The 27,818-nt window shown below is 37.1% G+C and overlaps 1 protein-coding gene and 1 long non-coding RNA gene across 3 annotated transcripts in view; both read left to right on the top strand.

Moving 5' to 3' along the window:
- LOC308707827 (M1-specific T cell receptor beta chain) overlaps nucleotides 1-27,818 on the top strand; it is a 131,617-nt gene that overhangs the window by 39,071 nt on the left and 64,728 nt on the right. The window lies entirely within an intron of this gene.
- LOC308707673 lies at nucleotides 7,477-9,616 on the top strand. The gene is made up of 4 exons (XR_014032201.1): nucleotides 7,477-7,557; nucleotides 8,031-8,087; nucleotides 8,552-8,626; nucleotides 8,717-9,616. It is a non-coding gene; the product is annotated as an uncharacterized lncRNA (long non-coding RNA).

Genomic DNA, 27,818 nt, shown 5'->3' with positions numbered 1-27,818 from the left:
GTTTCAGATCACTCTGCCACCACCGCTAGTCAGCAAACAAACTTAGTTTCTCAAACAAAATATACGTATTTGACTGTTCTTACCTCTGTGAACATAATGTTGACTTCTTTGCAGCGGATGACTTGTGAAGTGTGCACGTACGAGAGCGAGCAGAAAGGAAGAGCAGTTCCATTTTTTGGCCACAGGTGTCAGTCGCAAGTTTAAATTTCAGAAAAAAGCATATAGCCCCTTTAAAGGTACATGAAAGCAATACAAATTGTCAGGCCTTAAATATAATGCTGAAAGTCTGTTTCATTAAAGAAAAGATTTTTTTATTTTATAATAAAAATCTTTGATCAGTTGTACTGCTCTTTGAAAACATAACTGGTGTAATTACTATCAAGACCAGAAGGAGTCTCCTTTCAACCTGATATCAAGACATATTTATCAGAGGAAGTGGGAGAGGTTTCTGTTTCTCAGAGAACACTGAGAGAGTGTGTAATGTGTGTTTTACTCTGTGCATCACTGAGAGCTCCAGCACTGAAGCTTCAACATGACATTTACAGTGTGTTTCATTTATTTCACAGCACTGCCATTCTTGATCTCAGGTACAGAATCATTCATTTATGTATTTTCATATGGCTCTAGACTTCCACATTGTTTTTAATGCTCTTTTCTGTCTCTTTCAAACAGGGGAATTACTGAGTGACAAAGTTAATCAAACACAGAAAGATCTGCTGGTTAAAACTCATGAACGGGTTACACTCTCCTGCTCTCACACTATACAAGACTATTACACGATATTATGGTATGAGCAGATGAAGGGTGATACTGCACTAAATCTCATTGGATATGTTTATTACATGGCTCCAACCATTGAAAGTAAATACACAAATCAGTTCAATATTACAGGAAACGGTGCAAAAGACTCAACTCTTGAATTCAAGCTGAATGTATCTGGGACTTCTGTTATGTATTATTGTCCTGCCAGTAAAGCACAGTGTTAGAGATCATTCAGTCTTCATACAAAAACCATCTGTTATTACCACAAACCCAAACTTTTAACTGTGTGCATATACATAAAGTGCTAATTATGAAACAAGCCATAGATGTATGTTGTTGGATATTGTAATTAAATATTTAATGTCTTATAGATTTGGTTGAATACAAAAATACACCAAGAATGATGTGATTTTAAAATAAATGATTCTGACTCAGATATTAAAGTTGTTGAAACCTCAAATGTCATATTTGTAAAGATATGTGAATATTTTTTAGCGTAAATAAAGATCAGGTAATAGTCTCGACTCTCAGTTCCTCATAAGGTATCGACATCGTCTTAGATGATTCTCCTAACATTCCTTGAGAATAAAAATAATACTATTACTGGATGTAATCAAAGGTTTGTCTGAGTAATACAATTAGCAAAGCTCAGATAATTTAGTCTTGTGAGAATGCAGATGATGAGAAATGTTAAAATTGAAAATTTGATTGCTGTGTGGGAGAAACAATTGAGATATTAAATAGATCTCAATTGTGATTTTAATTCCTGGAGTAAAAACACGTCACTTCCTGTCACTTGTCATGACTTTTATTTTGTCTCAGTGTTGTCAGTAAGTGTTGAGCTGCTTTCCATCATACACTGACTATGTGCAGAATATCATCATGATGATAATGTTTGTCATATTCGTTGTCCTGTTGACAGGTAAGATTGCCCAAAGCATGTTCTTTAATAGAAAGAAATGAATGTTCTGAAAATACCATGTACCATTCACCATTTCCTTCTGTTTAGGTCTTGTTCAAAGTCAGAGAGTGTCTCAGTCTCCTCCAGACCTGATGAGAAACCTCACAGAATCTGCTGTTCTCACTTGCTCACATTCTGACCAGGGCTTTGATCTCATTCTCTGGTATAAACAATCTGAGGACAGGGGATTCATTTTTCTTGGTTATCTTAATTTGAATTTTCCATATCCAGAAGATCAATTTAAAAACAAAATCGTCTTGGATGGAGATGGCAGCAGTCGTGCCACACTAAAAATCAACAATCTGACGTCAGTCGACAGCGCAGTCTATTACTGTGCAGCACGAACTCACAGTGTGTTAAATCCCCACAACCCAGCGCAAAAACCATCTTTATCACATCAGAAAATCTGTAGTGTGCACTAAAACAGCTGACACTGTTCGTTCACCTGCTACAAACCACTAAACCTGTTTCTGTGACAGTGACAGTCAGCCCCGCTGAACAGACCCAGTAAAACCTGCATGTATTTCCATGCTCATGTACTGTAAGCTGATTATTACTGGTTTGGCTTCATATGCTGGAGGCTGACCGACCATTGATCTTTCTGGTTATTCTGGTTGACCAAGGAAGCTTTGCTTGTTAAGATAAAAAAGCCTGGTGTGAATGGAAAGGTTTATGGGTGGGATAAAGTGTAAGGGAAAGGGTCAACATATGCTAATTTAACTGAAAACAACTTTCACTGATATATTTTAAAACATGTCAGTGCCATTGTTTTGCCTCTAGATGCACATCTGTAATATTTTTTTCAAAGGCATGTTTATAAAAGCTATTTAAATGTCCTAATTGAACTAAGGCCTAATCCTGGCTTAATCTAAGCCCTGTCTGTGAAACCAGGCGCTAGTAGGTGGGACCACATCTTATTCTGTCAGAATACATGATTACTTTTAAGTGGCTGTTAGTGGAGAAAGACGCTGTAGTTCCAGCATCTACCAGCAGGTGCTAGAGGGCTCATGCTAACCAGATAAATTTGACCAACTGGTTCAAACCGCTTCCACTTTCTTCATATGGGTATATCCACATCATATCAGTGATATTGTGGTGATTTGTTTTACATTGTTATTGCTTCAGTAATATTCCACATAACAGTTTGGATTATTTCCAGTACTGAGTGTCAACATGAGAATTGTGATCATAATTACTGTTACACTGATCAGTTTCTCAGGTAAGGCCCTATGCATTCACGTACATTCATTCAACCTTTTCTCTTTTCTGTTTTGTGAATATGTGACTCTTATTTTCACAGGATTTTCTCATAGCAGCAAAGTCGAGCAGTCTCCACCTGATGTGATTGAGAGACAACGAGAATCTGCAAAGATCCGGTGTCAACACAGTGTGACCAATTATGATCAAATCAACTTTTACAGACAAAACCAGGATCACAAGTTCATATTAATGGGATATTTGCTTGGAACACAACCGTACAAAGAAAGTGATTTCAAAGATAAAATAGAGATGTCCGGGGATGGAAATAGTGATGGATCTTTGACCATTAAAAGTCTCTCATTTAATGACAGCGCAGTGTATTTCTGTGCTGCATATTACACAGTGTTTCAGATCCCTGCAGTTCATTACAAAAACATCTCTTTGACTCTGTGATTAACAGATAAACCAACAAGAAAGTGTTCATTTACACCTGTTCCTGTGGTACATAGAGACTCAACCATGACAGTTTTCAGTGAGAGGATTTGTCAGACTTAAAGGGATATTTCAACGCTGGAAAGAAGAATGTGTATTTAAATTGGGCCATTTATATACAGTAGTAGAAATGTGAAATTATTTTAGAAGTTGGTGCCTTCTCGACTGAGAAAAGACAGGAAATGTATTTTTGGCTTATGTAGATGAAAGACAGCACTTGCTTCACTGCCTTACAAAGACACTCCCAAGCCACGCCTACCGGTTACAGAGGGCAGTATCGGAAGAAATTATACAACTAGGCTACTAGTTGACTCGAAACTGAAAAGACGCCGTTTTATCGTGAGATCCCCCTATGGATGGGTTGAAAACATGTGGAACGAGCTCCTCCTACTGGCTGGAGTCTCTCGCCTCTGGACAAAAAAGCCTCTGATTGACGCAAAATGATGATTTTTGCGCCATCTGAGTTTTTTTTTCCAGACACACAATACAGAAATCTCCCGTCTCAGGGGGACATGAGGGAGGGGAGCACGGTCATTCAAAAATACTACCAGGTTTCTACTGATAAGCTTAATGCTAATCGGTGAAGTATCCCTTTAAGGTAATATGTAATAGTTTTATTGAAAGCGCATGTTGCCAGCGGTGAAGTAACTCTTTAAAGGTTGGAATGGAACATAAAAGCAAAAAAATTATCAGGCCTTAAATATAATGCTGAAAGTCTATTTCATTACAACTTTGACCAGTTGTAGGCCTACTACTCTTTCAAAACATATTTGGTGTAATTACTATCAAGACCAGTAGGAATTCTCCTTTCAACCTGATATAAAGACATATTTATCAGAGGAAGTGGGAGAGGTTTCTGTTTCTCAGAGAACACTGAGAGAGTGTGTAATGTGTGTTTTACTCTGTGCATCACTGAGAGCTCCAGCACTGAAGCTTCAACATGACATTTACAGTGTGTTTCATTTATTTCACAGCACTGCCATTCTTGATCTCAGGTACAGAATCATTCATTTATGTATTTTCATATGGCTCTAGACTTCCACATTGTTTTTAATGCTCTTTTCTGTCTCTTTCAAACAGGGGAATTACTGAGTGACAAAGTTAATCAAACACAGAAAGATCTGCTGGTTAAAACTCATGAACGGGTTACACTCTCCTGCTCTCACACTATACAAGACTATTACACGATATTATGGTATGAGCAGATGAAGGGTGATACTGCACTAAATCTCATTGGATATATAAATTACAAGGCTCCAACCATTGAAAGTAAATACAAAAATCAGTTCAATATTACAGGAGACGGTGCAAAAGACTCAACTCTTGAATTCAAGCTGAATGTATCTGGGACTTCTGTTATGTATTATTGTGCTGCCAGTAAAGCACAGTGTTAGAGATCATTCAGTCTTCATACAAAAACCATCTGTTATTTATTACCACAAACCAAAACTGTAGAAGGGCCTTCTGTTAAACTATTGACAATTACTAACGTTAAACTAATGCAATACTTCTTTTAGAAATGATAAAATTGATCATTAATAAAGTATGAAAATACAATTATTAAACACATTATATGCTTATAAATCAAGAACAAAGCATTTATAACTGTATTTATAAACTGCTTATTAATGTCTATTAATGCTTTATAAATGACTACTTAACCGTTTACTAATGCTTAACTAATGATTAATAGCGTGCAGTTATTATAAAGTATTACCTGAAAATCTAGAGTGAAAGAAACAAACTATTTCAATATTTTTTTTAAAAACATTTTGTGAGAATGATTTATATACATTTTACAGTGAAATTAAAGTTCATCAGTTATCAGTTAAATTTAATGTAAGTCAGGTATAAAGGTGTGATTTCACCATATCCACAAAACAGCCATAAAAAAGTCATAGGATTAAAACAATATGAACCCATACAGACTCTATATGAAGAGGCAATGATGAGGAAAGCAACGAGTATTAGTACTGACTCTGAACATCCTCTTATTAGTGAATACCAGCCGCTGCCATCGGGAAAGAGACTGAGAATAATAGACTGAAGCTTTCATTTGTTCCTGCCTCAGTAAAACTGCTGAATATGACCCGGAGCAATGCACCTTTACACATTAGCAGTAGCAATTAAATGTGTTAAGTATTTTACTTATCTTGTATTTTATTTATTTTTTATACATTGGTGTGCTGTGTATATGGTAAAATGGTAAATGGACTGCATTTATATATAGCGCTTTCACAGACCTATGGCCACCAAAGCGCTTTACCTAGCCTCACATTCACCCATTCACTCACTCATTCATACACCGACGCCATCCAGCTCATCAGGAGCAGCTGGGGTTAGGTGTCTTGCTCATGGACACCTCGACACTTGGTCAGGAGGACCCGGGGATTGAACCACCAACCTTCCGGTTTGTAGACAACCTACATGAACCACTGAGCCACTGCCGCCTCTTGTACATTGTTGTGTATTGTGTTGTGTGTTGTACTGTAGCACTTTGCCCAGGACAAATTTCCCCTCGGGGACAAATAAAGTTTATCCTTATCCTTATCCTTAGTATTATTATTGTAATAATATACAAAATTCTAAATTAAACACTGTTGGACACTGTTTTGACAAATTAAACATCAAAGCCATTTTAATTCATGTATCTAATCCAAACATTAATGCATATAAACGGTATATAAATTCAACATAAACGGCAATACAATCAAAATGTAAAAAATATACAATCTACTTGACTTTGCAGCAAACCAAGAGGTCACGCCTTGACGTATCAGTCTTCTTCTGGTAACACGTCATTGAACTGCGATTTCGTAGTTCAATGTGAAACTTTTTCGCATAAGCTTACATGCGTTTAAAAGGAAGTCCATTGAACGAAAAGTGCAGTTTGACTAACGTTACCCATTACAAATGCCAGTTGACCAGGAGATTTAAAAACAAACAGTTCATTCATGAAAACGTAGATCTTAATTACCTTCGTGCTGTGGAAATACAACCTGTAAGACAAAACACAACGGCCCAGGTCAGTATAATTGTAAGTTTAAGTACCGCTTAGGCATGAAATCATTACGAAATCATCGGGAAAATCGCTTGGAAGGGCGACTGGGAGCGTGAGGACAGGGTAAAAGAGTGTACACTGTAAAAACTAAAGGAGCCTCAAGTATCCTGTTGGATACTCAAGGAACTTCAAAATGTAATTTTGGTGCCTCAAAGCTCTTTTTCCTATAGTAGGGTTACTGGAGGACCATTGACAATCTTTGAGGTTCTTGCTGGAACTTATGGGATCCTTTAAGCACTTTGTATTTACTTCAGAGGTTCTGGAGTCACCTTTTCATTACCATGAGACCTCGAAGTGCTTTGGGGGAAAATAGAGGAACTTAAATGCGATAAAAGGGTTATTGGAAGATCTTTTAACATTTAAGTGGTTCCTGGAAGATCTCTTATGTTAAAGCCAGCATCTAGAGGAACCCAATGGTTCAGTGAGGCCCGAATTAGATTATTATTCTATTATTATTATTATTATCCTATTATTATTATTATTATTATTATTATTATTATTATAGGCTACTTAAGTTTGATTCAGAATACATACCCTCGTGAAAAAGACGTACTATTAAATGTATTAAAAATGTACTTGAGTGTGTTTTTAGTAGACCTACAATACAAATATAGCCTACTTTAATGCATTTTTATTATTATTATTATTATAGGCAAGTTTGATTCAGTATACATACCCAGGTGAAAAAGATGTACTATTAAATGTATTAAAAATGTACTTGAGTGTGTTTTTAGTAGACCTACAATACAAATATACTTTAATGCATTTTTAATACATTTAACAGTAACTATAGTCTTTTTCACTTGGGTAGCTTACATATATTTAGTATAGGCCTATTTTATTAAGTCATTTAAACCTTAAACAACAACACTAAATAATAATAATATTATATGAAGAAGAAGAAGCAGGAGGAGAAAAGTATTATTCTGTCACGAAACTGCTGCTAGCCTATTCCTCTGCTGTCGTCGCTTCAGTGATCCTCGCGCTGCTCGCGCGCAACAGAGCTCAGCTGATCGTCATCAGGAAAGTAACGGCTCTCCTCATCAAAGCTTCCGCCGTTTATTCGGCTCTCCATTACAAGGTTTGTAAACTCGCCAAATAAATATAAATACAGAGTCTACTCACTATATATTTAAACACACATATATCTAAACTAAATTTATTATACATTACTACGTTTTTACAGTGTTTACCACTCGTTTATTGCACAGTATCTGGTATGAAGGTTTTAGCCGCGATGCTAACTAACGTTACGTTGATCTAATGAACAAATGGAAATGATTGACTATTGTCTTAGATTGATTTAGTCATTCAATTCAACATATTTTGTACAACTGTGTCTTCAAATTGCTGATATAGCCTAACTAATTTAGAAAATTCTCTGATTCTTGGCGTTTGTTATGAATAACAAAAACAGGTTATAGTTTGCTCTGTTTTTGTTTAGCCTAACTTTACTACAGGTGCCCTCATTCTCTCAAATACCATTTTAAAGCCATTTACTGGTCAATAAATATTATGTTGTGAATAATCAGCTTTGTTCTTTTGTTTCCCCAGAACAACCATTACATTTCTAAAATAATCTGAACATTTCAGTGGCAACATTGAATTACAGTAAGTTACCTGCACCACATGCAAGTACTTTATTACTATGAACTTTCTCTGTGTGAAAGTGTATTGTTTGACTGTGTACTTGTGTTTTTTAATCAGTTACTCTCTGAAAATCTTTTCTCATGATCTCAAATCTCATTCATGTTACTCAGAAAAATAATATCACAGGTTTGATTCACAAAAAATGCTATAGACATTTTAACTCTGAATTATAACTTCAAGTTTAGTCTTTTTCAACAAAAAAATAAATAAATAGGAAAAAGCAATTAGGCTTCAGAAGACTTGCAACACAACCCATAACACATGAGTTGTGAACTCATTGATTATTTTTAGGATCTTTTCTGGGACATTTTTGGAGCTTAACCATTTTTACATAAATTGTTGCATTGAATTGAACTAGACAAGTGTGCATAAGAATGGTTTCATGAATGATTTACACAATTGTTTTCTGCTTGTGTTTCATGCAGTGTCAGCGATCGGTGACTGGGGTTGCATTATGCCTGAGATCTGCTTTTGGGTTCCACAGACAGAAAGTCAAACAGGTTTGGAACGTCACAAGGCTGAGGAAATTATTTAAATTTCACAACTATCACTTTAATAACATTACTAACAGTAAATTTTGTACTTTGCAGGGATCTCGGTAAGCTGAAATACAAGTTTGATCAAGAATAAAAATCCTCCTGTAGACCTGAAAATCATCGAAGTGCCTGGACCATCCACCAGAAAAGAGGAAAAACACGGAAAACGAGGCTGTACCTTTTCACTTTTCTAACTCGTTAAGTACCTCACACCAACTTGGTCCCATAGTGACATTTATGACCACAAACGAAATTGCTGATCGTGTGAATTCATATTGAAATGACTGAATTCACCAGTGAACATTCACAGAACAACAGATAATTTTACTGCACCTTAACTCTGTTTCGGGTCGAAGCCTCTACTACTTCCTCTATCTTGTTTCATGAGAATACTCAACAACCATTTATGAATACTGTTGATTCAAGTCACACATTTAAGCTTTTCAAAAGCCATAGTGTACATTACAGTCTCCAGTCTAACGGCATCCCAGACTTAAACATTTTATGATTCAAAATAGCTGAATAACTAACCATCAGAGATTTCAGTATAGAGATAAAGGTTACAGCACAATTAGTGTATATTAGCACTGTTTGTTTGTTTTTGGCATCTGATAGAGCTTTTGGACTTGGAAACAGTGATGTCAGACTAACCATCGGACTGAAACACAAATGTTTTAAAGTTAAGTATGATGGACATTTTTAATTAGTTCAAATGTAGTTTTTTTACATTGATTTATTTCGTGGAACATTATGTGTTTCCATGCATTTTGTTGAGATGTCTTTTCTTGTTTATCTATTGTATATACATGGTTGATTATTCATGTTGCTTATGTATTATACTATTTTTTTGTGTAGTCATTAATATTAATCTGTAGTTAGCTTTTTTCCCCATGTGCATGGAAGTGTATGTATAAACATGAATATCAAATATGTAATAAACAATTCTTATTTTGTATTTGGTTCAATTTGTTTATTATAATAGAAGTCAAAGGTAACCATAGTAACAACATGAAATTAAATATTAAAAAAAAAATGAAATTTGGTTCCTGGAGGCACCCAAAGTGGTTCCACACAGTGCCTAATATAAGAGTTCCTCAGGAAACTTGTGTGGTTCCTCAGAGAACCGGCCCTTTTTAAAGGGTGCCTAGAGGATCTACAGACGGTTCCGCCGGTGTGGCGAAGTGAAGAACCCCAAAAGGTTCCTCCAGGCACCTTTTATTTTTACAGTGTAGAGCTGGATTTCTGTTTGTCATTGTGGGGAAATGGATGTTCGTGCTGCTGCCACTTGACTGGATGGAAGCGGTTGAGTTGGGGTTCGGAGGGCGAGATAGCTGGGGTGTGCGCTGTGGAGAGGTGCGGGTTTTTATCGCGGCGCCTGGATGAATTTGCAGGAGGACGTCGAGGACGATGGCTCGATTTCCCTTGTTTATATGCGGAAGGGGAGCCGAGGATCCTGGTGTTGGCTTGGCAAAGGAAGAGTATTCTACGGAACACTCTTCGTTTAAGGGTAAAGTGCTGCTGGAGCTCGTCGGGTTGGTTGGGACATGGTTCAAAGGGCAGGGCGGGGTCATCTGCCGGAAGAATGACCTTCCAAAAGAGGACACAATTAGAAAACAGTGGTTAAGCTTTATTTACAACACTGTTCCAGAACAGTACAACCAAAATATTCGACGGTGTGCTGCGCATTTTTCGTAGGACTGTTTCCAGAACCTGGGAGAGTAACGTTACAAGGCCGGCTGTGCACAAAGGCTGATTCTAGAAAGTGGGACAATTCCTTCTTTAGAAATACATTCTGCTGCTTCTGACTCTCAGCCTGCAAGTACGTTTTCATACTCTCTGTCGTCGTTTCTACGATCACAAATGCAGACATGGTTTTATGTTTACATAGTGTTATCCACCCGTAGCGCGGCGCAACGTGTAAAAAGAGAGTATTGCTTTTACATACACCTTCTGGGGCTACTTGGACACGTCATCATCAGTGATGAGGTCAACAGGTGTTTCGAGTCTTTAATCAACAGACACCCTCGCCCGGGCAACCCTGCCTGGGGTGATCAGTCCCCGGCCTGTGTCCAAGTGGCGTGCTACTCCATGGATCCCCCCTCCGGATCCACAGCCATCGTGAGGCTTTTTCGACAGCCTCAGAGATGTTCTTTGTGGCTCGCCTGCACAGTTGTCCTTTAACTCCAAAGAGTTTGAGAGTTCGGAGCAACGACTGTCCAGAAAAGCCCCGGCAATCGACCTCCACTGGCTCACTGCATGCTTTCCAGCTGCCGCTCCTGCACTCCTCCTCCAGCTTTGCATAATTGGCTCTCTTGCGCTCATTTGCCTCCTTCAATCTGTCTTTCCAGGGGACAGTAAGCTCTACTATGACCACCTGCCTGGTCGACTCCAATGTTATCACCATGTCTGGGCGGAGTGAAGTGGCATGTCATGTGATTCGGGAACTTGAGCTGCCTTCCCAGGTCCACTTGAAGGTGCCAGTCTCTTGCATTGGCGAGGAGCCCACCTGGGGAGCATGGCTGCTGATGTGCCTTCTCCCCAGCTCTGACAAAGGAGACGGTTTGCTTGGAGGGATGCTGACTCTTACTGCCCTGAATCGCTGCGGTGATTGTATCTGCCAGAGTCCTGAGGACCTGGTCATGTCGCTAGCGATACTGCCCATCTCCTAAAGCCTTTGGACAGCATCTGAGGATATGCTCCAGTGTGCCACTCCTTTGGCACAGTTGGCATGTTGGTGAGTCTACCAAGCCCCAGTGGTGTAGGTTGGATGGGCTAGGTAGAAGATCGTACACCAAACTGATGAGGAACTTGATGCGCAGTAGTTCAGAGCTCCACAACTCTGCCCAGGTGATCTTCCGCTGCTCTGTGTTCTCCCACCTAGTCCAGGCCCATCTTATTGTGTGCATTTAGAGGGTTCTGTCAGACTTTTTGTAATGATATATTAAAATATTGTCTGAACCCTGGTTTATTGAATACTTTTATCAAGCATGTAGTAATCTCACTGTATATGATTACAGTACAAGACACGTTGCATAATAGACATTGCATTTGTGTGCAAATAAAAGCAAATATTTTCAACCCTTAAACCTAATAATAAACTTCAATAAAAGATCTAAATATTTAACATGGCTGTATGTACCTCATTGGTGCAATTACTATCAAGACCAGTAGGAGTCTCCTTTCAGTAGGAAGTGGGACAGGTTTCTGTTTCTCAGAGAACACTGAGAGAGTGTGTAATGTGTGTTTTACTCTGTGCATCACTGAGAGCTCCAGCACTGAAGCTTCAACATGACATTTACAGTGTGTTTCATTTATTTCACAGCACTGCCATTCTTGATCTCAGGTACAGAATCATTCATTTATGTATTTTCATATGGCTCTAGACTTCCACATTGTTTTTAATGCTCTTTTCCGTCTCTTTCAAACAGGGGAATTACTGAGTGACAAAGTTAATCAAACACAGAAAGATCTGCTGGTTAAAACTCATGAACGGGTTACACTCTCCTGCTCTCACACTATACAAGACTATTACACGATATTATGGTATGAGCAGATGAAGGGTGATACTGCACTAAATCTCATTGGATATGTTTATAACAAGGCTCCAACCATTGAAAATAAATACAAAAATCAGTTCAATATTACAGGAGACGGTGCAAAAGACTCAACTCTTGAATTCAAGCTGAATGTATCTGGAACTTCTGTTATGTATTATTGTGCTGCCAGTAAAGCACAGTGTTAGAGATCATTCAGTCTTCATACAAAAACCATCTGTTATTTATTACCACAAACCAAAACTGTAGAAGGGCCTTCTGTTAAACTATTGACAATTAACATTCGAGCAGGTGATTTAATTATTTTTTTTTTATATATATATGCAGGCCACATTAAAACAGCATGGGGAGCCTTTTACCAAACCTTCAGCATTTTAGATACATTTTATGTATAGATTTTTTTTTGTTCTACTGTACCTTGACAAATGTTCAGTACGTTATGAAAGCCCATTAGAAAAAATTGCAAATTACATTTTAAAAACTATGAAAATCTAGAGTTAAAGACAAAAACTTTTTTTATTCTGTGAAAATGATTTATATACATTTTTACAGTTAAATTATGTTTAATTTAATTTCAGTAATATTTAGTTTGTTTAATTTAAGTAATATATATCATATATGATATATAATGTGTAATAATATAATTTTATTTTATTACAAATGGACAAAATGATGGTTCACAAAAATGACAAAAGTGACAGAATTTCTCTGTGATGCAGGTATAAGCACTGTTCATGCATTTCATCCACTTCATCCATGTGACCTTCAAAAGTGTGCTAATTTTTACTGGTACAATCAAAATATCTCATCACTATATTGCATTGTTTTGACTTAATTGTTAGTTTATGAATAAAAAAACTTTTGTGCAACATTCCAACAGATAAAAAAAACCACTGTTGCATTATCGAAACCAGTAGGAGACTATATATACTAGAGATATTTAAAATAAAGACATATTTATCATATGTTTTTATGGGGGTGCAATGAGGTCATATCATACTGCAGTCACGGCTGCATCGAAAATAGCATACTTCCTTACTATATATTAGGCAAAAAACAGTAGTGACACACCAAACAGTACGTGAGACACCAAACCCCCTCATGGGGAAAAAAGCAGTATTTACAGCTGTGAAAATGAGTGCTTATCAGAATCAACTAAATGCTGGATTTTCAAAATATGTCAAGTATGTAAACTTCACGGCATAGACGCTTTAAAAGACATCCAAGAGTTTTACACACCGGTCTGTTATTGTAGGGACAACGGCTTTACATTTCCTAAACATGACGCTGGACAAAACAGACTGTGATTGGTTGCTCTACATGTAAGTCAGACGGCCTCTGGGCGGCCCTCGGCCAATGAAAGCTGTCCAGACCTTCTGAAGGTTTCATGAGATTACAGTGTCAGAGAAACAATCACTCATGACTGTTTAGAGTCATCTCTCAACTCAATATCAGCATGAGAGTTTTCAGCATAATTATTGTTACGCTAATCAATCTCTCTGGTAAGATTGTATTGTTAACCAGATCCTTGTAGTAAAACACTTCATTTTATTTTTTTATCTGATTTTTTCCCTTTGTTTACAGGCTTTTCTCATAGTTATGAAGTCAACCAGTCTCCACCTGACATGATCAGGAGACCAGAAGAAAAAGCGAGACTGCAGTGTTTACACAGTGTGCCCAGTTACAATCAAATCAACTGGTACAGACAAAACCAGGAGCAAGGGTTCACACTAATGGGATATTTATACTTAACAACACCGAACGAAGAAACAGATTTCACAAACAAAATAGACATGTCTGGGAATGGAAATAGCAATGGATCTTTGACCTTTAAAAGTCTCTCACCTAGTGACAGCGCAGTGTATTTCTGTGCTGCATATTACACAGTGTTTCAGATCCCTGCAGTTCATTACAAAAACATCTCTTTGATTCTGTGATTAAAAAAAAAAAAAAACTACTGTCTGAATCCACACCTGCTTCTGTGGTATTCATTTCAGACTGCCTGTTTTATATCAAACAATCCAGTTTCTGAAGCTTTGCTTTTGATGTCAAGTGAGTCACAGTGAAGAATAAATCTTCAAAAATAAATATACAAAAGGATGTCATAACTACCCAAACTCTATAATCCAGCAAACACACTATAAAGCACTGAACAAACATTCAAAGCCTTGGCTTGATGAACACAATGTTATGCCGTCTTTCAACAGGTGGCGCTGTTTCACAACACATCCACTCAAGAGGAGGAACATCGGACATGTGAAAGAGGTTCAGATTCAAATTCAGATGAATTTGCAACAAATGGAGTAAGACGGATAAAAAAGCTACGCTGTTTTGATAACTTGGGCCTAAGTATTTTTTCTCTAAGTTTTGATAACTTATAAGTAGCCTGTGTTCTAAGAACCTTGATAATGATGAGAAATCCAGTTCTATTCTCATATTTGCTCTGTTGGCATTGTGGTAAGTGAATTTAAATGCTTCTTTTTGGACACAACTTTCTGTGTACTCTTGGTGAAGTCTTTTTCTTCAATGCACAATGCAGTAATATTGTGATTTTATTTCCACCTATTAGGCCATTCGTTGAGCAGTGTTGATCAAAAGCCTGCTGCAGTCATTGTGAGTTCTGGAGCGTCCTGCACTCTCTCCTGTTCCCACAGTATCTCCAGCTACAACACCATACTGTGGTACTACCAGCGTGGGCAAAACATGCACATTATTGGATATTCCTTTCATTCGACCCCCAATCTGGAGAATGCAGCAGATACAAAATATGATCTGAAGGGAGATGCCAAGAGTTCTGTGAACCTGACAATCTCAGAGCTCATGCTGAATGAAAGTGCAGTGTATTTCTGTGCAGCAAGTGCACAGTGCTCCAGGGCCCCCATAAGCCCTACAAAAAGCCTATCATCTTCAGTGCATCTTTCAGTAACAGTTCAAGCACTTGAATGTTTCCATGAGACAACTCATTCATACTGATTACCCCTGTGTTCTGTTGGCTTCTGTTTGAGCTTGTTTTCACTGATAGACATTGTGATTCGGATTCAGTGTGTTCAGAGAAGAGTCGTGCTGTAATCTGGTGACTGTCAGCGTTGGCCTGTGTGAATTGGCCTTTATAAAAGTTCCTTTAAGGCCCTGACTGAGTCTGGTTTTCTACCAAGGTTTTTTCCTCCACTACTGTCGCCTGATGGAGTTTTGGTTCTTCGTCGCCTTTGGCTTGCTCAGTTAGGGATTAAAAGACAATTACTATTCAATAGGGCTGGGAGAAAAAAATCGATTCACCTAGCTATCGCGATTTCTTTATGATTTTAAATCTATTTTTTACAGAATTGATATTAATTCAAATTAAATCGCTTTTTTTTGTCCTTGCTTATAGAAAGAGGTTGACAGAAGTCGGCCACTCGTCGTTCCAACAGAATGAAATGTGTCATTATCTATGAGTGTTGAGTGTCGTAATGTTCCAAGTGGACGCGTGGAAGCGACGCGAGACTGAAAAGAGAGATAATACTCATATGCTGAGAGAAAGATAAGACAGTATGCTGCACGATTTATCTTTAAAAGACTGTCTCGATTCAAACCCCCACGACATTTCCTTCCAATTCATCTGTCTATTAAACCTCTGACGAAATCATATCGCAACATCAAATCTGCGTTGGCGCTGCCGCTGACCTGGAGAGAGTTGTCACCAATCAGAGGAGTCACTGTGGCAGAAGCGGAATTTGCAAATAGCTCAGCAAAAACAACATATTTTTCTGATGAATTTGCAAATAGTGCAGTTAAGCCACACTCAAACTACTTTGAAATAAATATGAACATTTTGCAATATATTTAAAAATATTAATTTGTATAAATATTGATTTGAACAAAGACTTTTCTGACTCATTCCCTCATATATATATATATATACATACACTCACATATATATACACACACATATATTTTTATTTATCCTAACCAATAATGTTTCATCTTGAAACTGGTTGATTTGATTCATGCCTTATATTCTATTGAGAAAAATAGTCCTGCCCATTCATTCCAACATGACATCACTTCCTGTGTCTAGTCCTGCTGCTTTACTAAAGACCTCAGTAGTCTTCCATGGCATGAGCATCATCCAACATGATTAGATTTGTATTTAAAATCATCATCTTCCTGAGCTGGTATACAGGTATCTTGATTTTACTGAAATTATAAATACAATTGCAGATTATTATATAAAGGCTACAAAGACATCAAACTGCATGAGTATCTGTGGCTAACAATATTTGATTGGCTTCTCAGGTTGCCTGATCTGTGAGAAGGTGCATCAGTCTCCTTCAGATGTGCTGTGTGAACCCAAGGAGTCTGTAGAGCTGACCTGCAAACATAAAATTACTAACTATGACACAATACTGTGGTATAAGAGGTCACATGGAGATTCTACCCTGAAACTCATTGGTTATGCACGATATAGCAACATAAAAGAATTTGAGGAATCGTACAAGGGTTATTTCAGTTTAACTGGAAAAGGAGAAGAAGAAGTTACTTTAAAGATTCTTGAAGCAAGACCAGACCAGGACAGTGCAGAGTATTTCTGTGCAGCGTCGTATGCACAATGTCACAAAAATCCTCTCTTCCATGACAAAAACTGTTCTCTTATCTTCAACGCATCATGGTACACCTGCATGAAACCACGCAAGCAAGTTCTAGAAAACATCACTGAACACAATAAGCTAAAATGGAATGAAGAAAAAAACACATTTGAACGAATCATTTGATACAATGCATTTATTGTGTATATGTGACCCTGGACGACAAAACCAGTCACATGGGTAAATTTTATGAAATTGAGATGTATACATCATCTGAAAGTCGAATATATAAGCTTTCCATTGATGTATGGTTTGTTAGGATAGGGCAATATTTGGTCGAGATACACCTATTTAAACATCTGGAATCTGAGGGTGCAAAAAATTGAAACATTGAGAAAATCTCCTTTAAAGTTGTCCATTTATGTTCGCGATTGTGTTGCATTCACTCACAAAAATACGTTTTATATATTTACGGTAGGAAATGTACAAACTATCTTCATGGAACATGATCTTTAGTTAATATCCTAATGATTTTTGGCATAAAATTTAAAATTTTGACCCATATAATGTATTGTTGGCTATTTCCACAAATATACCCGTGCGACATGTGACTGGTTTTGTGATCCAGGGTCACATATGTATGTTTTTAAAATACCAGTATGAAATTACATTGTAACTCTTTTTGGTATTTACATCTATAATTAAACTGTTATCCCACCTCAACAGCAGCAAACGTTTTGCAATTCAACATAAACACAAGTAGTACACTGTATCTAACAATTATTTTTAATGCAAGTTCATTGTAGACAGCGACACCTATATAGTGTGAACAAAAAACCCCTAAATGATGGCAGCCGTCTGTGTGGTCATTGTGGTGGTTTGTGATGTCATTTCCTGTCTACAAGAAATGAGCTCAGTGCATCTCAGTGCAGTCGAGGACTCAACATGTGTCGCCTCTCCATCCAAATTGTGACAGCGCTTTTGCTAACAGGTGTCATATTTATATCAGTTTTTAGTTTCAGATTTCAATTTGACAATTTAAGAAGAAAAAAAATGAATTGATTTTGAACCTTTTCTGTAACAATCAAATGTTTCTCTCTGTACAGTCCCGGCTGTGTGTAAAGACGTGGATCAGTCTCCAGCTTCAGTGTTGAGTTATCCAGACAGTCGGGTTGAACTGACATGCAGTCATTCCATCAAGAGCTACGACACCATATTATGGTATCAGCGCTCTGGTGGAGACACACAACTGAAACTTGTGGCTTATATGTACTATAAAACAGCAAAAACTGAGGATCCATTTACAAATGCCTTTAATGTATCAGGTGATGGTGAAAACATTGCTACACTTCATATACAATGTAGCAAACAAGCCCAAGTCACGGGCATGTATTACTGCGCTGCCAGTATCACACAGTGCTGCAGGAGTTCAGCCCTCTTTACAATTACCTTCCTCTGGGTTTACAACACCTGCACACACCAGCTCGGCTCACACTCTTCTGCTCATCACTGCACATCTCACAGCATATCATTGTGCTTATTACTGGGGTGTCTGAGCAGGAGGTTCACTGTAGATCAGAACATGTTATTCTAAATGATACGATAAATAATGACGATTGTATTTTTATGGGAGTCAATAGGTGTCCTGAATTCAGAATTCATATAGATATCTTGAGTAAGCTGGTTATCAACTACTTCATCAGTTCATAATTTGTTGGATTATATTGGATCCTTCTTCAGTCCTACTGGAAGGTTTGTGGGCTTCATCTTGAATCATTCCCACCTTTCAGCCCTGAATATTCCTATATTTAAAAAATTTATTGAACAATTTACTATTAAAATGATAGTTTATTTTTAAAATAGGTTTCACTTCATTTCGATGGTTCACTTAGGATATTCTACTAACAATGACTTTGCAACTACATATCAACTAAAGTCTCATTAGAGTATTAGTAGACTGTTAGGATAGGGTTAGTAGAATAAGTTGACATGTAGTTGCAAAGTAACTTATAGTCAGTAGACTGTCTGTCTGGGGGCATCAAAATAAAGAGTTAGCAGATAATAAGCAGACAGTCTACAAATACTCTAATGAGAGTTAGTTGACATGTAGTTGCAAAGTACAATAGTTAGTAGAATGTCTAAAGTGGACCATCCAAATAAACTGTTAACTAAAAATTATTATTTCTCACTCACTGTACAACATTGTATAATATGTGAAAAAAAAACATTAAAAAAATTAAATGACCTGAATTAAAGTAATAAAACTAAATTTGTTAAAATTATATCAAATTATTTAATCAAAATAAATGTTCTGATTAATTAAATTATAAAAAATCTAAATCAGGGGTTGTTAGGCTGCTTCATAATGTCAGTAGTTGTACGAAGTTAAATATCAGGAAACATTTCGCACACATTCTAAATATTTTTCATTTCTTTTAGAATATTGAAATGTTTATTTTTATTATATAAATACAAATATTTATTAATATAAAAATATGAACATATAACAAGTGTCAAGCAAGTTGCAGCCTGATATGCACTTCAAACTGATGGGGCCATATACACAATGTTTTCAACTAAATATATATATGTATGTATAATATCTAAATGTATATATGAACGGGGATCATTTTGACGTTGTCTGTGCGCAAAAAACACAAAAGTAAAACCTTTTCCATTTTTAATACATCATTGTCGTGAGAAGGCACTCTGAGCCTGAAATTCAGTAATGAAATTTTACTAAATTATACTACATTATGCATTAATACACACGATTACACACTTATGTCAGTATATTTGGAGCAAATTCAAACTTTACTAATGAGGAGCACCAATTTAATGCTTTTATGTTCACTGCTCTTTATAGACAGAACCCTTTAAGAGACGTTGTTTGTAGGAGGTGCACATTACCCATCACCCACTGCAGTATGGAATGATCCACTTTAAAATGTCACATGCTGAATCTCCTCCTTACTTTTATGTGCACTCATATCTGGTCTTTGACATACATACAACATGACAGGATCTCTCGTTTCTTCAACCACCGTGATTTGTTTAATAGGTAATACTGTAAGATGTTTGGTCCTTTACATTTATATCCTACTGTACTTTACTGTTATCTTTAAATATATGTGTTCATTTTACACTGTTTACGCTGAAAGTGTAGCATTTGTCTTCATGTCTTCACAGGTATTGTGTTTTCTAGTAAGGTTGACCAAACTCCTTCTGACATTTTTTGGAGTCCCGAAAGACCAGCTGAAATGACCTGCCGTCATCAAATAACTGACTATGACACTTTACAGTGGTACCAGCGTTCACAGACAGACACGGAGTTGAAACTCATTGGTTATATGTACTATGAGCAAAGAACTGTTGAGAAACCATTTGAGAAGCATTTTAATGTGAGCGGTCACGGTAAAACACACTCCACACTTCATCTCATCCAGCTGAGAAGAGCTGAAGACAGTGCCGTATACTACTGTGCCGCGTATTACCACAGTGGTGTTTCCTCCCTTTCCATTAAACAAAAACCCACATTTAATAATCGCATGACACAGTTCTGCACAGCTGTCACAGGATTTGGTACATGATACATGATAGAATAAACATTTTATTTTTCTCAGCTCAGAATCACCATAATAGGTTTTTTGAAAGCAACATATTGTTTTGTTTGGTGCTCAGATGTGATTAACCTATTAAATATGTCTGTCTATAGAATTATAATATGTGACCCTGGATCACAAAACCAGTCACAAGTATATTTGTGGCAATAGCCAACAATACATTGTATGGGTCAAAATTATCGATTTATCTTTTATGCCAAAAATCATTAGGATATTAAGTAAAGATCATGATCCATGAAGATATTTAGTAAATTTCCTATTGTAAATATATTAAACATTTATTTTTGTGAATGAATGCGGCACAATTGCGAACAGAAATGCACAACTTTAAAGTCGATTTTCTCAATGTTTGGATTTTTTTGCACCCTCAGATTCTAGATTTTCAAATAGTTATATCTCGACCAAATATTGGAAATGGAAAGCTTATTTATTCAGCTTTCAGATGATGTATACACCACAATTTTAAAAAATTGACCCATGTGACTGGACCTAGTAACCACCCTGAACACATTAACACACACATCCACCACACCACAATAAGCAATAACTTACAGTAGCAACCACTCAGAACCCCTTAGCAACAGCTCAGCAAATTCCTATAACCACTCAGAACACCATAACAACCATCTAGCAAGGATTATATAGTCTTCAAACTTTAACAATCTCTTTGAGGGTCAGATGTACTAACAGCTTGAGTCAACGCAAACCCCCTTTTGGCATTAAAAAACTACTGTCAGGATTTACTAAAGACACGCAGTGAAACATTCGTGCTGAAAAGGCGTGAAAAGACAATTATTTATGCGGCTGACCTTGCATATTTCTTTGTAGGATTTTCCCTTTCACAGTATTTAAAGGAATCAAAGTGATTTATTAAGGTTTGCAAAAGTAGATTTACTGGTATTTGCACCATTATTTACCAGCCATAAAACAGCAAGTCTTAAACCAGACGCTAATTTGCACTGCTCTTGGTAGATCGTGCTGGTCATTGTGGAAATGATCTGGCTGTGTCTGTGTTCTTTAACGTGTTCATCGTCAACAGATCCCGTGCAGAACTTTCCACTCGGCACTTTTATGGGATTGTGCTATCATGCTAATTTACCCTGTTTAGTAAATCTGGCCCTTACAGTCTTTTCCATTGTTATTGTCTAGGCAAAATCTGTCAAACCAGCATTTGAAACTTTCTTACTTTTCCAAACTTTATTTTGCTGTTAGAAAACAGGGTTGCACTTTATTTTACAGTATGTGCACTTACCCACAAAAGTACTCAGTCATGCAAGGTAACTTGAGTTAATATAAGGTTTAGGGGTTCAGGGTTAGTACCTAGTTATTACTTAGTGTCATTACTACAAATACATAGTATGTGGTAATGCGAAACAGGGCTATAAAATAAAGTGCTAGACTAACAGAAAAAAGGTAACACTATTTTACAATGACATTGTTACATAGTGTACATATATACTTACAGTCGTTATAACAGTAAATGCAAATTTACATGCATCTAACCCCATAGTAAGTACATGTTAATTAATATAACTCTGTACATAAAAGGACACCTTAAAATAAAGTGTAACCAAAATACTTGTTTTTTTTATAGCATATTTTGCACACCAGAGGGCAGAAACAGTTTTCTTACTGATAAAGTTATGATGGCTTCCTTTCTGACATGAAAAAAAAAAAAAAAAAAAAAAAAAAGGTTTAAGAATGGGTTGGTTTGTGCTATCTCATCATTTGTCTTTAGGTACAACATGATTAGACATCTGATTAACACTGCTATCTTGTTGCTCTTTTTTACAGGTAATGCAATGTATTTAAACAGTATTTATCTGGATCTGGAGTTACAGAGCTACCGTTACATCAGATTTATTGTTTATTAATGAACAGTATTGTTACTGTAAATGCTTCTTTCTCTTAACAGGCTTCTCCGAGAACTCTATTATCACACAGACCCCTTCTGACCTACTGCCCAAAACCAACACAGAATCAGTGAGTCTTCACTGTTCTCACACCAGTTCAAGCCTCAATGTCATCCTCTGGTACAAGCAGCCTCTTAATGGAGAAATGCAGCTCATGGGGTATCTATACAGAACAAATGAAAACACAGAACCAGTTTTCAAGGAGAAAATCATCGAGCTATCAGGAAATGGTGCAAGCAACAGCAAGTTGACACTGAAAAGCCTTTCCTTAAATGACAGTGCCATCTATTACTGTGCTGCAAGAGAACACGGTGCTGTGGGTTTCCTGCACTTCTGTACAAAAACCTTATCATGAATCTCCTATACATTACATCACAGTGTCACTCGTTCTTTATGTTAAGAGGTTAGGGTACAACAGGGCTAAAAAGCCCACTGGGGTTAAAGGCTCACTGGACTTTATTCTCTTTTAAACCACTAGATGGCAAAAAAATCCACTTTTGATGCACATGGAAATTTGGCTGATCCTTGGCACGATTGCGGACATCAACGCAAAGTTGATTCTGCGCTAACTGGATCGATTAATCGAAGTGTTTTTCAAAATGTAGATTTATGTTGCAAATGAGAATCGATAAAATTATTGTATTTATTTTGAGACAATGATCTTTATGTTTTTCAGTTTTGTTCAAGGTAATTAAAGCAACAGTTCTTCAAAAACGTAAAAACATGTAAAAGTGTGGTATTTGGGGTAAAAGACGACTCTGCTGTTGGAGTGAAAGGCACAATAATTAACATGATAATGAACAGCCCGCTGACTTTTCCATTTGTTGACATGACATGGTTAGATTCGGAAATATCATATATTAAGTTGGGTATCCACCTTAATAATGAAACCATCGTATTTAGAAATATGATATTAATAATATCATAGTAAAATATATTTATTTGGTACTACTGTAAATATATATATTTAATCATTATGGGATCTCATTTAATGCTTTCAGAATCTTTATTTTTTTTATTATTTTGTTTCTGTATTTTTAAAATAAACATTTTAATGATAGTATATTTATTGAACAAAAATGTATCATTTTATTTATCAAAATAAATATTTAGCATAATTAATGTTCAATAAAAAACTATTTTTTTCCTGCAATCATACACTAGTGAAAAGCACATTTTTCTTTGCATGTGCCTTTAGCCCCATTGTACCCTATATGTGTTGAGACTAATATTTTTAACATGTCAAATGTAAAGGTTACAAAGCTGGGCCTAGCTGTTACACTCCAGTGAATAAATCTCAATGCACATTTTTTGACAGACCATTTCTGTATAGTCACATCCACTGGGTCTCAAGGTCCATGTATCCACCAGGGGGCAGTAGATGTAAAAACACATACTAGATGTGAACCGCATAAACATGCAGACGCCACCAGCGTATCCATTAAACCATGCAGGCTAGCTCACTCGTGAGTTCACATTTAAACCAGAATTCAACATGAGTGAATTTCCAGTCAAATGTTTCCTTCTTCAGTGTTGCATTGGTGAGGCGTGTGATATTACTTGTGAACACTTATCTATAGCTAACCTGTCTAACTGTCTCTCTACTGTCCTTACAGGGCTGTCTATGGCTTTGAAAATCACACAGACACCTATCGACCTTTTCTTAGTCATTGGAGCCAGCATGAACATCACCTGCAGACACAATGACAGAAGCTATGACAAAATCTTCTGGTACCAGCAGACTAATGGGCAAAGTCTCGAGCACCTTGGCCTCATTTCCTTCAAACAACCTTTGGTTGACAGAAAGGGTTTCACGATAACCGGAGATGCAGAGAAAGAGGCGAATCTGCTGGTGTCGTCTGTGAAAGCTGAGCACAGCGCTGTGTATCTCTGTGCAGTGAGTGATGCACAGTGCTTCAAGTTTATACCAGACTGCACTCAAAAACCCCTCCCCTCGTCACATGACACATGTGCACCTGGACTGACAGCGCAGTCAAATGAGGTGAACAACAGTCTCGGCCTCAAGATACGAGATAGCTGTACTCTTATGACTGCGGACGAAACGTACATTTAGAGAGGCACTGTGATTATATTCTTCTGTTGCTTGGTTTAATGTTATCAGCATGATCAAAGCAATCATTTTAATAATCACTCTTTTCTGGTTGACAGGTAAGGATTCCCACTGCAGTGCAGTCCAAGTTATTTAATGTACATGCAGTGCTATACTCTCCTCACCCTATTGTAGTGTGTGTGGTGTGTTCTCTTGTCATTCAGCAGTCTCCCAAACATCTTCTGACGGTGGAGGAGAAAGAGGCAAATCTTTCTTGTCATCATGGTGACTCCAGCTACACATTCCTGTACTGGTATCAGCAGAAAATCAATAGTGGTTCTTTAAAACTAATTGGAATGCTCAATTTTGGATCAGCTTCTACAGAGGACACATTCAAATCCAGATTTACAATATCAGGACATGCTACAAAAGATGCATTTCTGCTCATCTCCAGCATATCTGTTGAGGACAGCGCAGTGTATTTCTGTGCAGCTAGTATACACAGCCGTACAATGTGTTATAATCGCTGGCAAAAAACTGACTTTGCACCTGTTTGCATCTTCAAGCCAAAACTGGTAATAATAAAATTTACAAATAGAGGGCACTAATGAAAATGAGATGTTTCAGTATGCATCTGTTTAAATGAGGGGTTTAATGGAGAACGGCAGCTTAATGGCCTTCATCACAGTCTTGTGCTTTGCTCTCGATATGATGAGAAGTTTTGAGGTGGGATACGGGTAAGGTTAGGGACAGGTTTGGTGGTATGGTTAGGTTTAAGGATGGGTTAACGTGTAAGTAAAGGTCAACATTGGAATTATAGAAGTAATTACAGAAATTAATTACAGCTGAACTTACAATACATGTACAAATGTAAATGTAAAAACTTGTATGTACACAAGTGCATTGTATCAACGGATTAATTTAAAGGTTAGTTAAAGACACCTAATATAAAGTGGGACCCAATTTATTGTAAAGTTTGATATTTATCTGAAGACCAGCCGTGTTAGAAGCCAACTTCTGCCAGCATTATCATAACCATTTCACATATTACATCTCTATAATACTTTCTATAGAGACATAACTGGATTGCCCTTTGTTTGTCAACTGAAACACGATTGAATTAATACATTAAAGAATTAGAATATACTTGAATTTGAGCTTATTCTAAGTATTAAATTAGGCGTTTAACTCATCCTGTGCAGCTTGTACTACAGACATGACAATGCCTCTAATTGTGGAATTTTTTGCATAGAGGTGTGCGATTACTTTCCTTAAATGATCAAACTCAGAATTATTGCATACAGAAGATGAAGCAAGTTGAAAAAAATCCCACTTACTTGCATTGGAGGAAGAGCCACAGCTTTATAATGACTAAAATATCAGACACTTGTGGGTGGGCTCTTTTGACTTGGACCAATAGAGACAGAGCGCATTTAGACCACGCCCACACCGGGGGGGGGGGGGGCAATCCAACACTCTCCATTGACTTTGCATTGCAAGAGGCTGCCTCCTTGTCATTTCTTACTTCTAACAGAAGACAGAAAAATGCCTAAAAGCTGCTGTGTGACAAGGTGTACAGCAAACAAGCTAAAAAACCCAGAAATAAGTTTTTATTAGCTCTCGACCCCAAAAAACGAGTGTTTAGAACATAAAAGTGGATACAGGCAGTTGAGGCAGAGCGTCACGTTTCTCATTACTCTGAGAACTAACGTACGCCCGCTGGAGGAGATCGTAATCGGCAACACAGGATAGTTTATCTTACAGAAATATAATATATAAAACTGACATTTGGATATTTGACTCACCAGTGACCAAATGTTTAACTTACTGCACACGTAGTGTATTTTTAGTGCATACTGAGTGTCAGGATCCCACAATTTACCCATTCGTTCCAGCCTGTATCGACTTTTATGTCCTCAAACGCTCGTTTTTTTGGGGTCGACAGCTTATGAAAACTTATTTCTGGGTTTCTTAGCTTGTTTGCTGTACACCTTGTCACATAGCAGCTTTTAGGCATTATTCTGTCTGTTGTTAGAAGCAAGAAATGACAAGGAGGCAGCCTCTCGCAATGCAAAGTCAACGGAGACGGTTGGATTGTTTTCCCCCTTGGTGGGCGTGGTCTTCAGATTATGACGCGTTGCGCTCTGTCTCTATAAGCAAACACAGAAACATCTAGCATTTTAGTGGTTGCTTTCTGAGGTCTCGGCCTCAAGATATCTGATAGTTGTTACATTTATGACTGCAGAGGAAACATTTCAGAGAGTCAAACTGCATTGTGAATTTAATATTTTTTACTTTGTTGCTTGGTTGAATGTTATCAGCATGATCAGAGCTACATGTACCATTTTAACCATTATTACCACATTATGGTTAACAGGTAAGCATTTCCAGTGCAATGCAATCCAAGTTCTTTATTTTATACGCAATGTAAGCTCTCCTCACCCTATTGTAGTGTGTGTGTTCTGTTCTCCTGTCATTCAGCAGTCTCCCAAACATCTTCTGACGGTGGAGAAGAAAGAGGCAAATCTTTCTTGTCATGGTGACTCCAGCTATCAATACCTGTACTGGTATCAGCAGAAAATCAATAGTGGTTCTTTAGAACTTATTGGAATGCTCAACTATGGATCAAATTCTACAGAGGACAAATTCAAACCCAGATTTACAATATCAGGACATGCTACAAAAGAAACATTCCTGCTCATGTCCAGCATATCTGTTGAGGACAGCGCAGTGTATTTCTGTGCAGCTAGTGTACACAGCCGTACAATGTGTTATAATCGCTGGCAAAAAACTGACTTTGCACCTGTTTGCATCTTCATGCCAAAACTGGTAATAATAACATTTACAAATAGAGGGCACTAATGAAAATGAGATGTTTCAGTATGCATCTGTTTAAATGAGGGGTTTAATGGAGAACAGCAGCATAATGGCCTTCATCACACTCTTGTGCATTGCTCTCAACATACGATCAACAGTTTTGGTCATTGGGATCGAGGTTCAAGACCAACCTGGGACATGTTCCAGTCCAGTTCCATCTCTTTCTTCTTGTACTTTCCTGGCATCAAATGTAGGAAAAAAGGCAATAAATTAAGAAAGAAAGAACGCATACAAATGCTGGTCATTTGTAATCCATTTATATCACTGCTCAAAAAACATATTATATTTTATGGAGTGTCTATCAAGGCAAGGCAAGGCAAGGCAAGGCAAGGCAAGGCAAGTTTATTTATAAAGCACATTTCATACACCATGGCAATTCAAAGTGCTTTACAGAAAATAATTAAAATAATCAAAATAAAAGAGAGGAAAATTATAACAGTTATGAAAGAAATTAAGAGATATATGATATAGTTATAAAATGAATTAAGAGTAAAAAAGATGATACATAGATAAACTTCTGTATCATATTTTTCACAACTCCTAGTTTTACTCTAAGATTTTCCCATGGTGATTT

This window comes from Scardinius erythrophthalmus (genome assembly GCF_964197995.2).
Source record: "Scardinius erythrophthalmus genome assembly, chromosome: 19".
NCBI classification, from domain to species: domain Eukaryota; kingdom Metazoa; phylum Chordata; class Actinopteri; order Cypriniformes; family Leuciscidae; genus Scardinius; species Scardinius erythrophthalmus.
This window is presented reverse-complemented; position numbering and strand designations above follow the sequence as displayed.